The following is a 19,193-nucleotide window of genomic DNA, read 5'->3' as shown; positions in this document are numbered from 1 at the left end:
CCCACCCTAACGTACCACTTTTCCCTAGTCCACTACCATCCCTAAGAGATCCTTGTTCCAAATCCCAAGGGCTTACTTTTTGCAAGTTTGTGTAGAAGAGATTGGTCATCTCTCAACTAAAGCTAATTTTTTTTTTTTTTTTTATCTCTATGAAGATCCAACCTGCATGGAGGTCTAATTGACCCCCACCTTATAGAGTGGGAAGCCTTAAGAGAGTGGACCGGCCCCCATGCAGGTTTGATGATATCAGGGAGAATCGTGATGTCCAGAGCGTCCCGACATCTCATACTAAAGCTAACCATCTGGACCAACGGGTGCTCCGCTTGTCTGGTAGGAGCAGATAGTGCACGTCATCGTGTTTGGGGACGTTGTAGGTTCAAATCCCAATGGTATCGTTGTAGGGGTCTGCCTAACCCCAGTTGCCTTTCCCCCCCCCCCCCCCCCCCCAAAAAAAAAAAAAAAAAGAGCTGACCATCTGGCCGCTACACAGGTTAAATTTAATGCTTCAGGTATTAAAATATCAAAATTAATTATTTATTGATTAGAAAATCTGATATACTTGGCTTCGAGCTCGACCGAACCGAGCTTAAACAAGATTTATGAAAAGAAAAAAACTTTTGAGGAGAAGAGATTTAATCCACCGACCTCCTTAACATTCACCAAAGGACCTACCATTAAGTCAAAACAAATCTTTTGATTGTACTCCTGAAAAAATTCTATACATACTAAAAATTCTCAGCCAAAAAAAGTCTACTATGCAGTTATAAATTTTTTGCAAAGATATTATATATATATATATATATAGGGTTTGCAATGAACGGAGCCTTATCAAGCCTATTGAGCTTTATCAGGCTCTACAGGTCATTCAAGCTCGGTTCGACTTGAGCTTTATACATGGAGCGCATTTACGAAGCGGTCAAGCGTTAACCGAATCGAGCCCAAGCCTGGGTAATTATTATTGATTTAGAATGTTAAGACAAAACAGGTTACTTTTTTTTTTTCGTTGAACAAAATAGGTTACTTTAAGATCAAGCAAAAGTGCACAACTTTGTAGCAAGCTTAGATGGAATTTGGAGGGGGAATTCGGAAGTTTGGTTGATTAAGAGGCCTTTGTTTTTCAGATGGGTCAACCGGCCGTTGATGGGTAGGGCCATCAAAAGCCTGGGTTGGGTGCAATGGAAGGGGGCCTAGGCTGCTTGACGGGTGGTCGGGCCGGGGTTCCATTCCCATGAGTGTCACCCTTAGCATTTAGTGAAGCAAGGCGACTCCTTGAAGGCTTGCATGGGGTGCACCTACCTATGGAGTTTTTTTTCTTTGAAAGACAAGCTGGGGTTTGGCAGACCCCAACCGGTTATTATTCAACGGTACCACTGGGGTATTGAACCTGCAACGTCCCACCACAGGGAGACGTAGACTGACAGCTCCTACCAACCACGCGGAGCCCCCTTTGGTGCGTCTATGGAGTTTTAACCTATCGAGACTGCAATTGTATGTATGGTAGTAAGCTAAGTCTAGCACAAATAGGTCTCCATCCCAGGGTGGTTTCTCCATGTAACTAAAAGAAAGCCTGAATTACTTGGTAGGTACGTCTCCTTGTGGGACATTGCAGGTTCGAAAAACAGTGGTACGATTGAATAATAACCGGTGAGGGTCTGCCTAACACCAGCTTGCCTTTCAAAAAAAAAAAAAGAAGAAGCCTGAAGTGGGCCTAAGCCCAATCCAGGTTGGGCTAGGGGCCAAAACCCTAGCCCCCACGGTTCGCCTAGCGGTGCCGGCCTCGGTCCACTCACAAGCCTAACTCACAATTAAACGGGAAAGACACACGCCAGCCTAACTGGTCTCCATTCTTAACCGACCCTACCGGCATGATGACAAGATGCAGACCATTTGACAGACACGTATCGTGTCGTGTCACCGAATCAGGCTAGGACCCAAAATTGGGGCCTAGCTAGGGTTAGTCTGCTGGACACCCAGAATATCGTTGCCCTATCTTGAAGTGGGGAGAATATGGGAAAATTGTGTAAGAAATGTCAAAAATTAGAATCCTATCAGGCTATTTTCAAACGGGATTTTTTTTTTTCATATTTTTGTAATAGATTCATAAGTTCTACATATGAGAAAAGCTTTCCCATCCCAATAGGTAGAGAAACAATGGTGAAAACTTTCGTACCCCTTGCGGTCCATGCTTTGCATTCCATATGGATACCCAAAATGTCAAAGAAAAACTGTACCACTACCAAACATGGCCATAGGTGAAGGGCACTTGGCCCTAAGTCGCAGGGTATGCCTATCAACAAAAATGAAGAACCTCCTAGAAGCATGTGATGTGTGCACGTGAAGGGAGCCGTATGCCGTGTTGGACAGAGCCCAAGGGTAGCACACATTTAGGACCCGAGTCTCATCAATCTAAACGCAGCCAATCAATGGAGACTTTAGGTCTATGTCACAAGGACATGCTTAGAAGGACACGAGATACGTTATTTATTTATTTTTTAAAGTTTTTCACTGAAAATTGTGTACCAGGGGAGACCACATGGAAGTATAACTGGTAGGGGTCTGCCTAACCCCAGCTTTCTGTCTAAAAAAAACCCTAGACCCACCTGTGATCAAATGCACTACTTCACGGGGGTTTGCCGGATAGTCTGCCGATTGAATGGATGAGCGCCTAGAGGTTTTGCACTCACGGTGCGGTAGGGATACCGACGATAGTTGACACATCACCAAAGGTTTTCGAACGATGCCGAAAAATAGTGACAAAGTCTGCCGAAAAACCAGATCTTTGTAACTATGCAGGGCTCTAGTACCATAAACTGGGTCAGGTCGTGAAGTATCTCTGATCGTTGATCCGAGACCACCCTTAGAAAGATCTTGATGTGTAGTATGACAAAAAGTACTTTGTTCATCCGAATTCCACCGAAATTGGCTGAAATCTTGGACGAAAGTTGGCAACTGCACCACTAGCGGGTAAGTTTGGGATGTTTTTTAGTGGGCTGGTTTTCATTCCACCAAAAAGATAGCGAATCATATATTCAGAAATAAATGGGCAGGTTTTCATTCCTCCATAAAGATAGTGAATCATATAATATTGCTATATATTCAAAAATAAATGGGTAGGATTTTGAATATCTCATGACGATATTATCAGGATTTTGAATAGAGACAAACACGTGTTAGGAAAATCCTAACAACAAACACGAAAAAGGCTAACCGCTGCTAATAGATAGAAAACATGCTGACGCCACTGCATGTGTTGTCATCTCCTATCAACTTATTTTGGCCATAATTTTTTATCACGATATCATATCAACCTCATTTTTTGTTTGTTGAAAAGCTGACATTTTCTACTTTGATTCTCCTTTCAGTCTAAAAAACCGAAAAAAGTCATTGTGAAGAAAAAAAATGGGTGAACTCAAAACTCAACCCAAGATTGGGTTCGGTTCTGTTGAACCCAGGCCGATGTTCACCAAAACCGAACCCAGGCCGATGTTCACCAAAACCAAACCCAAGCTTGCTGGGTGCGGTCCTTGCCCCAACGAGGGGAGGAGGAGGAAGGATAAGAAGAAAGAGAGGAGCAGGAGAAGGAAGAAGAAAAAGAGGAGGAGGCTCCTGAGGGAGGAAGAGAAGGAAGAAGGAGAAAGAGATGAGATGGAGGTGGAGGAGAGAGAGAGAGAGAGGTACATGTTGGCTTTGGCATCATCGTCGTTGTCAGAAGAGGAGGAGAAGAGTCAGGGACAGGGAGGAGGAGGAATCAAGCTCGGAGTTTGGGTGTCACATCACGTTTGACGCGGGTGTGGCGGCCTCTTTGGTAAATCCTTGTGGCATAGCTATGAAGCAGAGATGTCCCCTCGTATAGACTTTGACCAATCAACTTCCCTGACGGTAGATCCTGCACCCAACAATTAATTGGTGAGAAGGTGATCTTACATCTATGATCCAAGATTTGAAAAATTGAAACAAGTTTAAATTTAGTTTATGTAATACTCTAACATTTGGAACATGTACCTTAGTGTCAGGACATGTTGACACTTTCCTTTAAAATGTCCTCAAAGAGGAAAGTCATTCATTTCCTAGTACAAAGAATACTAAAACCCAAGGTTGTAAGTATCATATCGTTACCCGTATCGGTCAGGCCCAAAGTAACATCGTATCATATTGCAAAATATCATAAATTTTTAATAAAAAAATCAAGAAAAAATAGGAAAAATTAGCAACTATTTTGAAAAACATCATATCATATAAAACAATGATCAATTACATAAAATACAACCATAAAATTACATATGAAACATTTATGTTGCTATGAACAACGTAACACATCAACTAATATAGAATCTTATATAATATTGCTTGCATATCTCACAAGAACAATGCAAAATATTAAATATCTTGCAATTATGAACATGCCACAAGACTCATACTTTTATATTATATAAACAAAAACAAAATAACCAAGTTTATCAACAATTAAGTGTTAAATAACTAAGTTTTTTTAAAACATATTATATAAAATCTCAATCATCATAATCATCTTTTTGTCATCATTAACTTCTTCTTCTTCTCATCCTTAGACATCCACATCATCTCCAAGATATGTGGGGTCTTCGTCATCTACCTATTGTGCTCCTTCCACGTTAATCTATTGAACTTCCGCTTCATTCTTCTTAAACTCATGCATCTAATTCATCAAAGTGTTCCAAATTGATGGGATCAAATTGCTTTTTGTACCTTGATGATAACTTTTTGATTTGCCTAAAAAGATTACATGAAAAAATTAAAATTAGTTAGGTTTTGAATTATATAAAAAAACTTTAAATAAACTCATGAAAATGACAAATAAACTTTATAATTTTATATACCTTTGCCTCAGTTGTAAGTTATAGCGAACATAGATGAGGTCATTGAGCCTTTTATTTTTCAATCTATTTTTTTTGTATGAATTTGCTCAAAAATATTTCAGTTTTTCTCGCATCCACTTGCACTACATGTTTGGCTAAGAATGCAAATGTCAAAAGCTCTCAAATTTGGAACATCATTTCTAAACCTAGTCCACCACAAGTCTGAAAAAAAAATGAGAAATCAATAAGACAATAACATATACAATCATATAAAACATCATAACTAAATAACAATATGAAATTAAAATTGAAATAAATAAAATAAATTACCTTCATGCATTGTAGTACAGTTTTGCAATGTTGTAAGTCTCCCCATATCATACAATGCGTTATCATAAGTTTTTATTTCCTTATGAATTTGATTTTGAATGCTATAATCAGAGTTCAACATTTTGATGCAATCCAAAAGTCCTTTGTTGACTTTCAGGTCCATTTTAAATGTAGGAGAGTATTTAAATGCATGATTTAAATAATATTTTGTAGCATGAAGAGGTTGATGAAGTTGCTAAGTCCACCTATGATCAATGATGTTTCATATAGGTATGTATAATTTTTTTTTCCTTCAAATTATTTCTAATGGACTCTTTTGCCTTATCCATGGCCTCATAATGATAACCCATAGTTGGTCTGTATTCACTGTCAACCAATCAAAGCACCTTCATTCAAGGTATGTTATTCTCAACAACTTTATACATGAATCCCAGAATTCACTTTTAAATGCAATATCTACAATTTCTTTGGGTTTTTTTTTGTGCATGGGGATATACATTCCATTCATCTGATGACATTTTTTTAGTGCAACTTTATTCTTTACTAAACCAGTTTTTCACTTTAGGTTTTGAAAAATAGGTAAAAGCTTAACTAAGGCTAAGATCAGGGATTGAAGATCACTTACAAGTCTGCAATAGGTTGGGGATAAGTCTCTGGCGTTCTGGAGTGCTAGTGCTTGACCCACAATGAGAAAATATCGATTAGATCACTGGGGAAACAAGGCCACACTCGTGTGGCGCTAGAAGAGTTTGGGCTCTCTGAAAGGGGTGACCGATCCACCTATGGAGGCCCGATATGCACGTGAACCATGGGGTGAAGAGGAAGAGAGTGACCATTAGAACCATAGTTGGAGATCTACACTACGAAGACCTCTAAAGAGGACTAGGTGGCGACATGAAAGCACCACGGATGAGCCTGGCCGAGGGGTGACCTGGACCAGCTTGGGTTGGGTCATCAGGCCTATCCTAAGGCTAAGCCTAGGTAAAAGAATAGAAGAAGAAGGAGGATAATCATTTATAGTGATTGACTTGAGTTTGGGTTCAACTCTAATCCAAAAAGTAAAATCAAACCATAAAACCCATGCACCATTTAACTATAAAAAATATATTTAACTGACAGTCAGAACTAGATTAGAAAGGGGTCAATTGGACTGACTAAAGTCTCTCCCTTACTAGATCTAAGACTTACCAAAAAATCATTAAAAAATAGAAACTTTGACTTTTTTGGACCCTAAACACTAATTTGGAAAGTAGGAAAAGAGAGAAAAGAGGGTGGGACATCCTTTTTGTTTCCTTTCTTCATTACTTTCCAAGTTGGCCCTCTATAGGCCTCACTTGCCTTATATCACCTTCACTCTGGTGTGGGCATGTGTCCATTGACTTTTCTTTTAGAAGAGAAGTCATGTCAGCAACCACATCACCTTCTTGGCACCCACTTTGACTTGGAAAACCCCCTTGACTGGATAAGGTGAAAATTGGATCATGGAGCTATGGATTAGATATTTTCTCTGGATTTTAAACTATAACACTCTATGATGTTTGTCTCTATAGGTAGAAAGGTCTTTCTAAATGAGGTTAGACCAAAGAATAAGCAAGTACCTTGTTTCACACGAGAGCATTCTCTTGAACTTAGTAATTATGAGAGAAAATTCTTTGCTAAGCGAGGTTAGACAAAAGATGAAATAAGTGCTTTGTCGCTTGAAATCACACAGAAGACGATTAATGTATTTGTAAAGACAGAGACTTCTTTTAAAAAGACAAAGATAGAGACAAACTTTTTGGGGCAAAAAACATCGAGAAGATAAAAATATTTTAAAAATGATGTATGTTTCAAAGATATATTTTTTGAGAAAAGGGGTTTGGGTAAGGATGGCTTATGCACTCATCAAATGGGTATCAAATTGCTCCATCAATCCATGGGACAACCGAAAGACCTAATATCCATATATCTATATGATGATCCTCAAATATGACTAGGTAGACTTACCTAATAGGTCATGAGATAATTGGGTTTCTAAGAACCATGTCAACTTCCATTAAACTTGTTAGTAACATGCAAAAAAATGCATACGACAACATGATGAAATGCTTTGATTTGACCCATTTTGATCAAGGTGATCCCGAAGTAAGTTCTTAAGATGATTTTTTTGAGTCATGAAAGATCAATTTTTTGAGAAAATAGTGCAAAAGATATTTGGCATTAACTTGCTTGAGGTCAATATTGTTATCTTTGACAAAAAAATAATGTTGTCAAAATGCATTTTCAAACGTTCCTCACTTCTAGGCTTAATGACCAGTCATTCAAGGTGAGAGGGTCTTGTTGGTGATCAACCATCGATCTCAAGACAAAGTAAGAACTTTGTTTCACACGAGGGTCTCCCCAACGTAATGAGTAGTTTCTTTCGAATATCATTTTCAAGATTTCTAGCTATGGGCTGAAATGAGAGTTCATTAAAAACAATATTTTTGAAAACACGAATGCATCTTTTATCGATATCAAAACATGTGTAACCTTTATGATAATCAGAATATCCAATAAATTTATAAATGTTAGCCTTTGGGTCAAACTTGTTTTTGAGACTGTCATCTATATGAACATAACAAGTGCACCCATAAGCTCAAAAAGAATCACGATCAGGATGCTTTTCATATAAAAACAGAATATAGATTGGAAGTCAAGCAGTTTCATGGGAAGACAATTTATAACATATACTGCTGAATGAAAAGCCTTTCTATCCATCACCAAAAGCGAACTTATCATTCGTGCATCATTGCCAAAGCACTCTCAAGTATATGACGATGTTTTCTCTCAGTGATCCTACTTTGTTGGGGAGTATAAGGGCATAAAATCCTTCATGTAATACCATTATGTTGGAAATAGTCTACAAATTTCTTCGATGAATACTCATCACCTCCATCACTTTGGAAGTTAACAATAGAAACAACAAATCAATTTTTTACCATGATTACAAAATATTTGGAATACTTCATGTTTACGTTTCATGAAATAAATTCACATAAACCTGAAGTAACTGTCAATGAAGGTAACATAATTAATATCGATTGTCAGAAGAAGAACTAATAGGAGTGGCCCCCCAAACATTGGAATAAACAATCTCAAACAATTTAGAGGTTCTTTTATTAAGAATATTAAAAGGTAAAACATGACTTTTTGACAATTGAAAACTAGGAGAAAGAGAATCAATAAATTCAAAACTAAGACTGATTAGGAATTAAATTATCAGAAACTAACTTTTCAATAAAAGGACGACCAATAGTTATGCTTGTGAAACCCCTGCACACTCATTGTACGAATTCTTAAAGTATTTTTGTCCACCTCATACCTTCTACCTATTATCTTATTGACTCAGTTTATTCAGGATCTTAAACCCAAAACTTTTCAACAAGTCAATCAACATCAATATTGGAGAGATACTATGACCAAGGAGTTTGATGCTTTGATACATAATGATACTTGGGCTCTTGTGCCCTCTCATCCTTCTCAGAACGTCATAGGATGCAAATGGGTGTTTAAGATCAAACACAAGGTAGATGAAACCTTGAAACATTATAAAGCTCATTTAGTTGTCAAAGGATATGATCAAGAGAAAGGGATTGACTATTTTGAGACTTTCGGCTCCGTGGTCAAGCCCACAATAATTTGCACTATTCTCACTCTTGATATAAGTAATCAGTGGTCAGTCAAGCAATTAGACGTCCAAAATGCATTCTTGAATGGGGATATTCATGAAACTATTTATATGGAGCAACCTCCTGGTTTTATGGATTTGCAGTATCCCAATCACGTGTGTAAACTTTAAAGAGCTATTTATGGAGTGAAATAGGCTCCCAAAGTCTGGTACCAACAGTTAAAGTAATGCGCTTTTGACTATGGATTTGTAAACTTCCACACAAATACATCTTTATTCAAATTAAAGAAGGACAAAATTAATATTTTTCTCTTAGTTTATATGGATGATATATTGGTGACAGAAAATTTTCCTGGATTTATTAACTCCTTAGTCCTCATGTCGAGGCTATCTTTTGTTGTGAAAGACTTAAAGACCTCTTCATTTCTTTTTGGGAATTGAGGCTATCCATACTTCGCAAGGTCTTTTGCTTTTCCAAAGAAAGTATATTGTTGATTTGTTGAGTCATGCAGACATGGCTGGGGCAAAACCTATTCACACCGCTCTATCTCATTCTCAAACTCTCTCTGCAGAATCTGAATCTACCTTTCATGATCCAACAATATATAGGAGCATTGTTGGAGCACTGCAGTACTTGACGTTATCAAGGCCAAACTTAGCCTATGCAGTTAACAAAGTTTGTCAGTTCATGGCACGTCCTACTGTGGATCACTAGGCAATAGTTAAACAAATCTGGAGATATGTTAAACACACGATCCAGTATAACCTTCTTCTCTATCTACTTTCTCTGATGCAGACTGGGCTAAGTGTCCTAATGATAAAAAATCCCCTAGACGATATGCGGTCTATATTAGGTCGAATTTGCTTTCTTGGAGTTTTAAGAAACAACTAACTGTTGCTCGATCTAGCATTGAAGCAGAATATCGTGAAGTTGTCAATACAGTTGTTGAGGTCATTTGGGTCCAGTTTCTACTCTAAGAACTGGGTATGTCCTCCAAGACTATTTCGATTTTATGGCGAAACAATGTTAGTGACACCTACATGGCCACTCATCATGCTTTTCATCAGCGAAGCAAGCATGTAGAAATTGATGTTCATTTTGTTCAAGATCATATTCACAAAAAGCAATTGGTCATCCATCACATTTCCTCTAGTGACAAAGTTGCCGACTTTCTCACCAAGCACTTACCTGTTGCACAGTTCAACACTCTTTGATCCAAACTCAACGTTTACCCTAGGGGTGGCAATCGGGTCGGGTTGGCGGGTCAGCATACCTCAACACGAACCTGACCCGTTTATTAAACGGGTCGACTTTGGCAAACACGAACCTGACCCATTTATTAAACGGGTAACCCGACACAACCCGCTTAACCTGTTTAATAAATGGGTCGGGTAAATGGGTTGGTGGGTCGGGTTTAGTGAAACCTGAATCAAAACAGAGAAGAGGGATCAGGATTCAGGCAGATGGAAGGGGCACATCACTTTCCTCCCTTCTCTTCCTCACGGCTAACAACCGTGAGGTTCAATAAAAAGGGAAACAGGGCATCGGCGGTTGCCTACGCCAATGAGCGGTGAACGCCAACTGGTTGGTGGGTGTAAACACCCCAAAATTTTCAAAACCTTATAAATATTCCCTTTTTGCCCCTAATCCCATTTTCTGAGTAATTAAGTCACTTTTAAATCTAAATTCCATTTTATTTCTCAAGTTTTACTGAAATTAAATTCATTTTACATATCTGACTCAATTTCGGATCCGGATCCAGATAAAAGATCCAAATCTGAGCTTCGTTGTCCAATTTTTGAATCAAATTTTCAAAATTTCCAAAATAACTTTTTGAAAAAGCTCAGACAGTTCGTCTGGTATCCGTTTGGATCCATCGTGTTATATTCCTCGATTCGAGGTTTAAAACTCGAATATTTTCTCAAAACTTGGATCCAAACCCATTCTTCTCGAAAAAACACTTTTGTAAATATTTCTTAGAAAAATACAAAAAAAATAGTCTTTAATCTTTGTTTTCTCGTAAAAACTTAGATTTTTATTCCAAAAATGCAAATAAATAAAAAAACAAACAAAAAAACCAAAAGAAATCAGAAAGACTATGCGAGGAACAAGTGGTTTTTAAACCTCTTTAAATTGGTTTTTCTAAAAAATGCTTTTAAAACCACTTTTTAAAAAATTATTTTTTAAGGGGCCTTCTTTTGGAAAATTGAGAAAGGGGCAACGACGTAGAATTAAACTAAGCAACCTAGTTAATGAACAAGAATTAAACTAAGCAACCTAAACAATAAACAGAAAGTAAACTAGCAACCTACAAACCGTGAACAAACAGTGGCAATAAAATGAATACTCGTATTACTCACCATTTTTCGGCAATGGTGTCAAAATTTGGTGTGAGTTTATAAAAACTCTTTTTAAAACAATATTTTTAACTAAAATCAAGTGAAAGCCAGACAACAAAAATATAAAAACTAGCTCGCACGAGTGGTGGAGTCCGAGTCGATCTCAGGGAATGGAAAATACTTGTATTCAAAACACACAACTACACTACTCTTTATTGCCAAAAAGAAAATAAAAGAATTAATTAAATAAAAGAATACTAAAAGAGTACTGCCCTACGCAAAGAGCTTAAACAAATAATAAAATGCCTTATTACAGACCTGAATGAATTGAATTAAATTAAAAATAAAAGAAGTGTCTTTAGTGTTTGAGGCTTGTAGTCCCTTTGAATTGATTTGCTTCCCTTTCTCCTTCCCTCTGTTTGTTCTCTCGATGGAACATGCAATGCATGTTTTTTTTTGCCCTCTGAGGGCTCTCCGAGGGTTTGAGTGGAGAAGATGGTCAATCCAACTGCATCCACGCTTCCCCGACGAAGAGGAAAAGGTTGCTAATGATGAAAGGGTTCAAAGCTTGAAGAAGAAGAGGAAGAAGAAGAAGAAGAAGAAGAGAGTAAGAGAGAGAAATTGGCAAAAAAGAGAAAGAGAACAAGGGAGATAGAGAAGAAAGAGGCAAAAAGCAAGGAGAGTTTGAAGCTGCTGGAAAAACATTTTTCTCAACCCTCCAAACTACTATTTATAGGCCTAATTAGGTTAAAATAAAGTTTTCAAAAGAGTTTGAATATTTTTGATAATTTTTAAAACAAGGTCTCTTATGAAAACAAGTTTTTTCTAAAAATCAAAACTTACTAAACTAATTAAAAATTAACTAATACAAACCTAAGCTAACTAAACTACAATTAAGAAATTCTAAATCTAATAAAAACACTAAAAATGTAGGAAAAGCTTTGAAAAATCTAATTTTCTGATAAAATTCAATTTGAAGCGGTTTCTCGAAACTAGCTATAAAAATGAGTTTTTACAATAATTTTAACATGGATCATGCATAAATAATGATTAATAAAATGCAAATATTATGCATAATCAGAAACCCATATTGATCCGGTTTAAGCAAGTCTTAAATGGGTTTAGGTTATGGAATATGGGTATAGGATAGTCTTGTGTCTGGTTTTGACCCAGCCTCGGTGCAAACTCAGGTTTTGTCTAAGTTCAATAAGGTCCAACTTGGGTTTAATTGGGTATGGTGAAATGGGATGAAATTTGAATGTTGGATCCAACCCAATGGGTTTGGGACAGAAAATGGGTTGATCCAGGTTGGATTAATTAACTGGGTTTTGGGGTAGAACCAGATCCAAAATCCCAAAAAATGGGTTTTGGATCCCGAATATGGGTTGAACCAGGTTCAGGCTCCCCCCAAGAACCAGTTTTTGAAACTCGGTTTATGCCTGCTGCTGCCCAATTTCGGGGAATAACCAATTCTCTAAGGAACCGGCCTCACCCTAATGAACCAGGTGGAAAACACCACCCGCATGAGACAAAGGCGGAGGAACCCCCGACCCAACCTGTAGGTGGGGTATTTCAACGGGGGTAGTGGTCGGTGGCCAGGGAAGTTCGGCGGTGGCTCACCGATCATTCCTCAATTAGCAGCCAGGCTGCCAACCGGTCGTTGGCCCACCTGACCAAGATGAAGAGGGGGGTTTACTCCCCTTCCGTTGGGCTCTCACGGGGGTACCTCAACGAACCACCCAGCCGGCTTTTGTCAGGCGACGGAGAGTTGTCCAGGCCTGGGTTATCTTGCACAAATCATTGTGATTGGGGAGATTCTAATTGCTACTAATGATGTTAGCAAGAGTCATTATGATATTTTTTTATGATAAATTTATAAATAATCAAGGTAAATGATGGGAGTGTCTAAGGCATTAGTTTGCTGAAAAAATAAACTGCTAAACTTTTTAGCCTATTAACTGAACTGGTGAATTTGTGAAAGGAAAAGAGTGGTGAAAGTATGGCAATTCTTTTATGATAAAATAAAAAAATGGGTTAGACGTAAATGATCCTTAGCAAACTAAGATGTTTAAAATAAATAGTTGGATTCGACGAAGATCAAATGAAGAACCACTTTATGTTTCTTTTTCATGGATATGACATTGGTGGTTAATTGATGGATTCAAACCCACCAATTGGCAACGGAAAATGCATTGCATGTTTTACTCAAGGTCGACGCAAGTTATATATTTTTCTTTGAGTAGAGCTTCGACCTAAGTTTATATATATATATATTCTTTGAGTAGAGCTTCGATCTAAGTTATAAACTTAGACTTTGTAGAGGATAGAGTATGGGTCATGTTGAGGGCTGGTTCTTTTTTTATACTCCGAGGGAAAAACCCTCCATCACCGACCTCCCATTGGCTGGCCTCTGGTTGGTAAAACCCTTGAACCCCAGCCCACCAAGGAGTACACCCAGCTTCGACCTTGCGGCATGGGATGCCACGCATGGGTTTTGAACTGCGGCATGTCTTGTCAACTTGGTGACATTCACAACTGGCCTCTGCCAGATGAGTGAAGTCCTTGTGGCCATTGAGGGCACTTCATATTGGTTAGTAACTAACTTAAACATTTTGTTATATTCCACTGGTCATTTCAACTTTCTATGCATATAGAAAGGCAAGCACTAAGCACGCAATGCCAATCAGGAGTACCTGGCACTCTTGGTGCTTCCTCTTACCAATCTCTTTTATTATAACTAGGAGTGTCAACCGGGTTTACCCGGACCAGACCCATACCAGACCTTATAGGGTCCGGGTATGGTGACAAATAAGAAGACCTGATTAAGATCCGATCAAGTCTGGACTTGAAGGTCCGATTAATACATGGATCAGGGTATAGTTTATAAAATTTTACACCCGACCCGATTTTTTATTAAGACCCACAATTTTTCAATGTAAAAATGATGAAAATATTATTTTACCAGGTATGGCCCAGGTCTGGTTCATGTAGTTCTTATCGATCGGGTCCGGGTATGGTTAATTTCTCTTATGGTGGGTTCGATTAGACCCGGGTCCAGACCTGATACCATGCCCAAAAATCGGGGTCAGGTCAGGTTCAACCTGGGTCCTAACCAAACCCGACCCGTTGACACCTCAAAGGGACTACCCTAGTTAGCGTCTCTCTCTCTCTCTCTCTCTCTCTCTCTCTCTCTCTCTCTCTCTCTCTCTCTCTCTCTCTCTCACATATACACCATAATTGACAAGCTTAAAATCATGCAGCACCCAAACCTAGTCAATCTCCAATAGTTGATGGATCCATAGGACTATAAAACGCCTAGATATAGATCTACTTTGAATCGACTGAATCACTTATAATATATTGTTTCAACATGACCATTGTTCCCAAAGAACCTTGAGCTAAAAGCCCAAACTTATGTTCAAATACACCAAAAAGTTAATGAATTTCTTTGTAAAAAATAACGTGGCATATAGAAAAAATGGACCAAATGGCATAACCAAATAACTACCTTCAATATAAGGAATTTGAGATTATAAAAAGACACTTTAACATATGGAATCTGCTAGAGGAAATAGATCAAATAAGTATCTTCAGAGTTCAAATTACAAGTAACTTGACATTATAAAATGTCGCTTAACAACAAAATCATGTGCAGATCTTCAACTTGAAGTGCTCAATCGCTTAAAGCTACACTCCCATATTGTTGAAAAACTGAAGGATCCATAAGCATATCCAAGTTCAAGCAAACCAGCTCCAAGTCACTGTTGTTTAGATTGTTCACGTAAACCAAGTCGGCCAGCTAGCTGACTGGCTCATGGGGCTGATGCCTAGCTGATATAGACCCTGAACCACCTTCAGACATGCATCTGGTTGTGTCGCTTGAGTTTTTGTTATAAACAAAAGAGCATTATGAACTCGTACATAACCTGCCAAAACCAATTGAGTGACCAACACTGAATTTCAGTAAGCTCTCAGTATCTTTAAAAAAAATTACCTCATTGATTCCAAACAAATGTCTATGAGAACTTAACTTATTGAACAAAGTCAGATCAACAATACTACCTGTATTCATTTTTATATGTTGATTTTTATCAGGATCCTTTCCCTGGAAGAATGATAACAAACCAACCACCTGAATTTAGCTGCATTTTCTGCCTAAGTGAGAAAAGTCAGAAGGAGAAGCACCAAAAAATGGGTTAGGAGAAGAAACTTACCCAAAAATCTGGCTGTATTTCCTGCCCCCCACTGAAAATCCAGTCAGTGATTCCACAAAATCCTACATTTTAGAAAACTATAATATGCATCATTAGAAAAGTGTAAATTCCATGATAAAAGAAAAAAAAAACAGAGTTAGCAACCAGAGATGAAGCACCACCAATCACAATGCATTTTGAGTGAGCATAGAGATCCACCATGTGCCTATAAGTTTGAACATGTAGATCTATCAAGTGACAAAATTTGCTTCAGAGATCATCATAGCCACCTTCCATCATGTCCACTTTCAAGATATGCACACAAAAATTGTACATTGGGTACCCCATCTTCTAGTGCCAAAAACTGACAAAAAAGACTAAAATATGTATCCATCATGCAGTAAATTCATTAGTCTTACAAATATAAGAAAGATAAGACAGAATCAAGATGATGAACTAAAAATTTTGTATAAAGAATCATAATAATATAACTTTGCTGATTATATACAAGAAAATTCATGCAATATATATTAGTTTCATACCATACCGAATATGAAGCAACAAAAGTGGCTCTTTTCAATTCATTGATCATATTTGCTGCAATTAAAAAACACTGAGTCAATATTATATAATATCCAGTAAACACTTTAAATTTAATTTCATGTAAATGAATGTTAGAAGTATAAAAGTAAGATGACCTTATTTTAATTAGTAATGGACTATTACGTCTCTCATGTCTTGACCCTGCACAAACTTTTACCTTTTGCTTTCTGGCTTATATGCTTTCTCCCATCTAGGCATATATCATCGGATAGTCCATAGTGATATCTTGCTTTCCTTGTCCAAAGTGATAGGATCAAGAATAATTCTCTCATTATCCGAAGTGATATCTTGCCTTGTCCTAGTGGAATTAGCAAGTCCACCTTTTTCATGCTAATTTAATTTTGTCATCATCTTTTGTAATTTACTTTGCATTACATTTATTTACCCCAATCTATCAACTTAACAAATATGCTCCTTGTATAGCCACATGCTGCTTTTGTCTATATTTCTCAATTATACACAAGATTTGACTTTCTAAAACTTGTGTCAAAATCACATTTTTTTTTTAGCATCATATCTATATACAAGAGCTCTTGAATAACTTTTCACAAATTCAAAGAGGGGCGTGGGAGCATAGTAAAGAAAAAATTATTGAAGGTTATAGTCTTACTAATATGTTGATTTTATAGATTTCGGCGTGGGATCATATTGTGGCATTACGGCATAAGTGTGGCTCTGCGATTTGTGGTTTTTCAAAGATCGGCTGGTGGTCTAGAATTAATGTAAAGCAAGATAATGCTAAGATCATTTTAGATGGTCTACAATTAAATGAGGTAAATAGTTTAAAATTGTTTACAATCGTTTCAGTATTTATCATACAGTAGTATAAATCATTGAAATGTCTAGCATTTTTAAGTAATTATCGCTGCAGAATTTTGTCTTCGTTCGTACAAATCGTTATCGCTTTAGCATTTATCTTTCAGTACTGTAAATCGTTGTAATCATTTTCATTTATAAGTAATGATCGTTGCAGGATTTTGTATTCCTTAGTATAAATCACTATCACTTACGTATGGCTTCATAAATTTCTTAAAAAATGCATTAATACTTTCACTTCTTTATCACATGCCTGCAAAAAAGCTATTCCTAAGATATGTTGGTACCCATTTGTTATGAATCCTATATAATAATTGAACTCATTCATTTTCCTTCAAATTATACACAATTATAAGAGACTCCCAATGAAATTCAAATTCATCAAGTGTCAATGGGTTCTTAATACGATCAAAAAGCTTTTTTCTGAACTCAGGATATTCACCACATAATTTAGTAAATTTTTCTCCTACCTTTCTAAGTATATGCCATGAACAAAAAGCATGTCTAGTTCTTGAAAATACCTTTGCAACAGCCTTTTCAATAGGAAGAGTCTAATCAGTTATAATTGAAATTGATGCTTGACCTGACCTAACATTGCTTCAAGCTATTTTGTAAACAACCAAATAAATGTATTTTCAGTCTCATCCAAGAGTAATCCGCAACCAAAAAGGATTGTTTGAAAATGGTGATTTACACCAAGAAAGGGTGCAAAAGGAATTTGATACTTCTTCTTATATGTTGTGTCAAAGGTCACAACATCACAAAAATAATTGTAACTCATCTTACACCGTTCATCAATCTAAAACAATTCTCTTCATCATAATAAACTGCAAAATAGAAAGCTGGATTCTTAGCTTGCATACGCTGAAAATAATCAACTACACTTTGTACATCTCGAGCAAGCATCAATCTCTTTCTTGTAAGTATAATTTTGCGCATCTTGATCTGTGTACCCGAGGTTCCCACCACCTCCAGATTGATCCTTCAAAACAGCCAATGCATCTCGTACATTTACTCTAGATTCAGTAAAAGAATCCAAAAAACACTTTGCCATCTTTGGCATAGCTCACTGTGAAGGAAGATATTTCACTCTAGCTGGAGACTACAATTCATATGTGTGCTCTTTTACAAAAACAGTAACCTCCCATTCAACAGTATCATCCTTAACTCTTTTTGTTTTAACTCATTCTTGCTTTAGAATTTTCTCAAAAATACTGATTTACTCCACTCTTAAGAGTTTTGATCACTTTTGTTTTGCTTTGTCCTTGTTTATAGCAACAAAAGACATTCTCAATCTTCGATTGATCTTTTTGTGATTTAGCAACTGTAAATGTACAAATATTGAAGCCTCCCCGTCCAGCATATGCATTGTAAAAGCATCTTGCCTTCTATGTGGAAGGAAATCACATACACAAGGAGCCTGAGGATTGATTGTGGGCTATTTTCCAATGATGCATCCATATTCATCAATTTCTTCTTTCATCCATAACATTTAAATCTCTAACATTTTGGTCACCAACTTCTCTCATGTATCCAAATCCTTTTTCCTTTAATTGATCTTGTGCATTCTGAAGAACAAAAATTTAACAGCAGGAGCATGTCCACTTTGCACATTTTCAATGATAGGAACTTGCATGAATCACTTCATTTAATGTCAAAAATATCTATAGCTTAATTAAATATAATTTGTCTTGCCTCTCGAGAAAAGTGGCTCGTCAAAATCTTGTCCAATATCTTCAACAGAGTTGAACAAATCCAAAGCATCAAGCCTTGTGTAATCAGCAACTTGGTATACTATATTCTTGTCAATCTCATCAGCCATTCAAAAAAATCTCATGTTATTTAACAACATAAATTCAAATATTATAAGAACTTTGTAAGTAGTCTACTCAATAATCTTCTTACCATCATCATCAATACTTGTGAAGGTGCATGGATGAGACATTTTGATCTCTTAAACGTGATTTATGCAAATATCAATCAAGACGAGTTATCAAAAACTTCTTAGATAGCTGGGAAGCCCGCTTCCCAGAAACTCATTTCGGAAGCGCAATACTCTTCACTTTCGAAATTTGATGAGAATCACGATTCTCCTACGGTTCTCCTATGTTTTTCACATGCTTCATATATTCTTCTTATATGTTCTCTCACTCACTTTCATGTATTTTCTCCAAATCGGTAGTCATTATTTTTAGATTTTGTTAAAAATCTAATTTTTACACTAAAAAAATTATAAAATTTAAGAATAGCCACTTTTATTTTAGTTTTTATTTGTGTTTCATTTTGATTTTCATTCAATTCTTATATATCAAACTAAGAAGATTCGCATGATATTTGTGCAGACCTCTAGACCTTTACAAAAATATCCTGCGAACATCTTAAAGACTAAAATCAAACTAAGGAGATTTGTATCATATTTACGTGGAC

The sequence above is a fragment of the Nuphar pumila genome, chromosome 17 (assembly GCF_984573655.1).
Source record: "Nuphar pumila chromosome 17, dmNupPumi1.hap1.1, whole genome shotgun sequence".
Taxonomy (NCBI): Eukaryota; Viridiplantae; Streptophyta; class Magnoliopsida; order Nymphaeales; family Nymphaeaceae; genus Nuphar; species Nuphar pumila.
This window is presented reverse-complemented; position numbering follows the sequence as displayed.